This window comes from Argiope bruennichi, chromosome 3 (genome assembly GCF_947563725.1).
Source record: "Argiope bruennichi chromosome 3, qqArgBrue1.1, whole genome shotgun sequence".
Classification (NCBI taxonomy): Eukaryota; Metazoa; Arthropoda; class Arachnida; order Araneae; family Araneidae; genus Argiope; species Argiope bruennichi.
The window spans coordinates 5,027,301-5,033,300 of record NC_079153.1 but is presented as its reverse complement, the minus strand read 5'-3'; the positions used below and the strand labels follow the sequence as shown (position 1 = coordinate 5,033,300).

Below are 6,000 nucleotides of genomic sequence, written 5' to 3'. Positions count from 1 at the left end.
TTTTTCCTGTCTCTGCTCAACATTTTATAAAAGTATTATACTAATTTTCGTTTACAACAGTAAAGAACAAAACTTCCCGAAAAGGAGACATTTATTGCGATAATTTAAAGTAAAATTTAAATTACCTAAATAATTTTAGTAAATACCTGTTCAAACTGGATCAATAATGATGTTCATTAGAATAATTTTAGATAAAAAAAAAGATAAAATTCTAAAAGCTTATTTTAATATTAAAATGTTTACAGTCACTTCCAAGAATCCAAATGCGGCATTAAATTTCTATATTCGAAACAAAATCCAAAATGTCAAGAAAATAGATCTTAATGCATTTTATATTTTTAAATTAGTTTATAGGCTTAAATTTTTCTTTCTCTTGCTCTTGTAATTTTTCTCCTTGGTGCCACCGCGAGTAAGAGGATGAGAAGTCATCATATAAATAAAAATGTTCCCTGTTTTCATAATCGCAGCTTTTATTAAAGCATAAGGCATAATATTACGATCAATGAGGAAGAAACTACCTAAAGGGAAAATAGTAAAAGTGAAATAAAATTCTTTATATATTTATACTTTATCTCCTTTTGCTTTTTAAAAAATTGATAAATTATTCTTTCTTTATTAGTGGCATTTTTCGAGGAAGGGAAGGGTCCTTTATCTCCATCTTAATAGCAATCCAGGCATAGCATTTAGACTAGTTCTCTAATCCAGGGATGAATTACAAAATATCTACTCAATTAATTATTATGTTTTGATTAGATGAAAAAATAACATATTTTAATTAATTTCCACAAAAAATAGAGTTGAAAAGCATTTTTATAATTTTATTTCTGTCTTTCTTACATTTATTTGTAAAAAAAAATTTAACTAATACAGAATTATAAAAACGGATGCAGTGAAATGTTTATTTATTTATTAACTGCACTTTTATAACCCTTCTAAAAATATGTATGTAATTTAAGATTTCATACATCAGCTATTTTCCAATTAGCTTCTACTAGTTGCAATTCGGTCGCCACAATCTATATATTAATCTAATCCGCACCGTAATAAATTCTTTCGAAGAACTCTTTATCGGCATCCATAAATTTTTCCTTGTTTAGTAACTCGAAATAAAAACATAAGCACGAAATATTGAGTGCCGATCTTTCTGGATGTCATGCAGTAGCACGTTTCTAAATGACGCCATGAAATGCCACCGTGTGAATCAAATTCAATCATACGTCACAGCGGGGAAAAATGAATTGGATGTCTGCTACACGCGCGCGATTTTTTTCATTTTTTTTTTCTATTACATCCACCTTCTATCATCGTGTTTTCTTCCTCTCCCAGTCCTATCTGGCTTTGATGGACGAAAAATTTAAAATGCAGCCTACTGAACACCTGCTACGTCACCTGCTTATGACACCACGTGATGAGACGTCACGAAATCAAAATGCTGGCAAGGTTGAGTTGAGTAATCACCCTCTAACTACAGAGATGCGCATTTACTTAAAAATATTGTTAGAATTGTGCGAGGCAAGGAGAAGGAAAATATTTCATCCCGGAGAGCTTCTAACTAGGATAAACTAAAGTTTTGAAAGACACAGTCAAAAAATAAAATAAAGGTAATTTTTATCAGTTCTATGAACTTGCATGTTTTAACTAAAGTTTTATTTCTCTTTCTACTGTAGTGAAATATGTTTATATTTTTACAAGAAAATGTTAGGATGCAAATTAAATGATCTTGAAAAAAATGTAACTTATTTTATTTCCTTTTATAGCATTTATGATTTATCGTAGAATTAATTTTATCCCATTTTAATCCTTAAATCTTTGAATACTTTTTAACATTATCATTAACATTAATTATTATTGATAGATATGGTGTATTTAATGCATCTCACTTTAGAATTTCAAAAAAAAAAACATTTAAAGCTGCTTTTCAGGAAATCAAGTATGAAAGAGACTTATTAAAATCAAAATGTATAAAACGTGATTTTGTTCATATCAAAATATATAATTATGCTATTTTAAATTTTTTATTGTTAATAATTGTGATATGTAGTAATTAAATTAATACAATTTTTGAAAGGAAAGGATTTGTGAAATGTACATATTTTTGTATGTCTGGTTTTGTTTTAAATTCGCCTTTAAATTATTTTAGAATTTAGTTTAAATTTAAAATATTCATCAACTGAAAACACACTGAAATCGAGAAGCAACTACAATTATAAATACATTTTTAGTTCACCATTTCAAACCGAACCTTAGTATATGTTATTTGATGTATAAAATTAACCAAATTCCAGTTCGCTGCACGAACCACTTTCGTAAACAAAATGACATTGGGAAATGCGGAATTAGAATAAAATTTTTAATGGATATTTTACCTGATATATTATGTATTTAATCTAATTTATAGCTTCCGGAAGTAACCGAATGACAGTATACGTAATTTAGCAAGTTTCCAAATACATAGTTATATTAAATTCAACATGTAAATTTAAATTTAATATCAAATATATATTTCGTAAAAAATAATTATATATTAATAATTACGTATTAGGAAAATTATATATTTTAAAAGTAATTTGGTATAGTTTAATAAAATATATTTAAATCTTTTCTAAATCATTACAGTTCTGCGTTTTAAGAAGAATCAAGTAATAAAATTGCATTAATTATTCAGTTTAAAATATTTGTAGCTATTATGTATTCTTCCAATGCATAATTCATAAACCACTTTCGGTCTTGGTTTTGTGTATACTTTTTAATTACAAATCTGTATTTTATTATTTGAGATAAAAATTTTACATCGATGTATTTTTGAAAGAAAAATAAATTTCAATTCTCATCACTGTTTTGAAATGCACTAGAAAACGTTTAATAAGACGTTTCCGCATTTTTACAGAATTAAAATTCTTTTCATATACATGCTCATTAAAATTCTCTTCCAAGATGTTTGCAATGACAGAATTTAAATTAAATATAGACGCCTAAAATATTTTTATTTAATATTTTTAAACGAAATTTTAATAACCATTTAAAGAGTTAATAAAAAATTAGATAGAGGTAATTGTTAACACAATTATTTTTATTAGTGGAAATTCAGAATTTTTTTTACATTTGCAAAAAACTGGCGTGTTTATTTTTTTCTTTTTACGCTTATATGTTGTACTTCTTAGTGGGAGGAGCAATATATGAGGCAAATACTAATAGCCTCATATATTGCTCCTCCCACTATACTAGGATATTTTGGAAACAATGTGCATTTCTATGATGTAAATGGATAAACAATTTAAACAATGAATATTTCAGAACACATAGATCAGATGATCCTATTTTTTCTTTAGAAAAAAAAATAAGTAAAAGCTTCAGCTAATCCTCTTTAATTCATTTTGATGCAAATTAAAGAGGTCAGATTTTGTGATCTTCAATTTGACACATATATATTTGGGTCACACTTTAGAAGGAAAAGGAACATTAGAAAGTTAGAATGCCGGAGCTGATAAAGAAGTTTTGCGTAACGTAATTGAAGTACGGAAATCACGCATAACGAAAACCAGTTATATTTAAATTAATTATGATAGAGAGAGCAATCGTTATTCATTGCATAAAAGACTATGGTTTAAATCTATGTGTGATATAATTGATAGTAGTACATTCTCTATACACTATTAACAATTAATCTTTTTTTTTTAATTTTCAACATTATTTGTGCTCAGTTAATATTGTGATATTTAGCTAATATAGTTTTATTGATGCTATTTTTGTCAAAAACAATTACTCGCTTTGCAAAACGTAATACAATTCAGGACATTTTGATAAACAACGGAACAAATCGTATACATCCCGTCAATCTACGCTTTCGTACAAGACTTGATTGGTGTGTAACTTTTTTCATTCAATTTTTAAGATGAAGCGAACTTATTTTGATGTCATTTTTAAGATGTGGTGAAAAAAAATCATTTGACTTTTATGTGCATTTCTGTAATTGTCATCATAATTAGTCAGCTATTAAAATCTCCCCCATTTTTTAAAATAAATTGAAAAAACTATATAACAATAATTTTCAATTCACGTTACCATTTCATTTAAGGATGATTATTTTTTTTTAAGAAATTTCGCTAAACCAGTTTAATTAAATATCGCTAAAACATTACTCTCAAGTAATCATTTGCAATTATTCAAAGTTTCTGAAATTTCCACTTTTCGAAAAAAAGTTTCTGATGGCATTATGAAGGTCTCAAGTCGGAGAAGCCTTTGACAGTAGTCCCAGTGAAACTTTTACAAGAAGGGCAAAGCCACATGTGGAAACCCGCCCTTTAAGATTATCTGGTTCTTGGCGCTTCTCGCCAATGTCTTGCTTCGAGTTATAGAATATATAGTTAATAGAATAAATCATTTCCTTTCGATGGTCTCAGCTCTTCATGGACCAATGCCAATAGCAACAATTAAGATTTCATAAATTATGTTTATATATATATATATATATATAACTTTATAAAAGTGATTATAAGAACGTCCCATTTGTGCTAAACGTAGCTGCGATATTCTGCGCTGTAAAATGTTAATGGAAGCGAATAGACGCACAATATGAATTTCATTTCTTCTAACCGAATTCAGGAATTTGAATTTAACCTCCTATACTGTCCAGCTAAATATGTACAAATAAATAGCTATAAAAAATATTTGCTGAGCTTAAATTTAAAAAGTGATCCTCTGAAGAATTCTTCTCCTTTATTTCATTTAAAATAAATCGCATAAATTTTAACACGAAAAACTAAATGAGTTTTACGCCTCTTGATTTTTTTCTTTATTTTATTATTGTGATCCAGAAGGTAAAAAGAAATTACTTCATTGAATATTTATAATGATTAGACAATGGCATCTAATTATTTATAAATCGATTAAAAGTTGGAGATATTAAAGGAGGCTTTCCGTTCAAAAAGGCTAAATTTTCTAAAATGAATCGCGTTTAAAGAAAGTAAACATTCCATATTATCAAAAGTAGTATGATGTTTTACATTTTGTCTTAAATTCGAATGATATGTCTTGAATTGTCCAATTTTCTATGAATAGACTTTTCACTTTAAATCAGAAGTAGTAGCCTTTTTAGAAATTCCTGCCATACTTATTATTAAATAAAAATGTTATCCACTCTTACCTCGCATATAATTGGATACCTTAGGCAGGCCTATGACCGTTAGGAGTGCTCATATTTTTATTTTTAGAGTCCCTCTCATGAGATTATGTGCTTCGTAGTATATTTTTTAAACTTTATATGCACTTAGGGAGCTTTTTACTCTATCGATTGTACAAAAATTGAAAACAAGATCACATACCAAATTTAATTTTTATTTATCTTTGCGTTTCTAAATTATGGCATTAACATGCATACAAAATCATAGACCAAAAAAGTTATCAACCCTTTGGGGGATTTAGTTCAAAACTTGATAGGCATGAGCATTTTAGATGCTAAATTTATATACAAAATTCTATCCAACGAATCTTTACCTTTTGTATGTATTGAAAAATTGCGTTCTCAAACAGATAAAATTCCTCTCAATGGATTTATCCAAAATTTAAAGGAAATCTACAAATTTTTGATTCCAGGATGTTTGAAACATGGAGATTCGTCAAAATGGCAAGTACAAATATTTTGGAGATTAAAATGCTTTCTCTGCATATACTTCATATGCAAGAAAGTCAAAACTGAAAGAAAAACTATGATTATATTTAAATTTCTAATAATCTGTTTCTGAGAAATACTCCTATATATTGAATATTTCCTCTTTATTAGCAAATAAGATCATCTTACTATTGCAGTTCTGTCAAGTATTATTAAAATCTATTATGTCTAGACTCATGCTATCTTAATACTAATAATAAATCAATCAAGAATCCGGAATTATTGGGACCAGTCTAGATTGTCTCTTCCGGCGCTGGCACTTTACTCATTGCATTAGCACTGAAATTTTAATCGAAAAATTATATTCATTTATATTTTATATATTTATTTAT

General features: G+C 27.4%; 1 protein-coding gene across 1 annotated transcript in view; it reads left to right on the top strand.

The window, feature by feature from the left end:
- Positions 1-1,450: 1,450 nt before the first annotated feature.
- Positions 1,451-6,000, top strand: part of LOC129963949 (conotoxin ar11a-like) — a 65,262-nt gene continuing 60,712 nt past the window's right edge. Inside the window, exon 1 of the mRNA XM_056078568.1 lies at positions 1,451-1,601. The gene's annotated coding sequence lies outside the window, so the exon portion shown is untranslated. The remainder of the gene's footprint in view (positions 1,602-6,000) is intronic.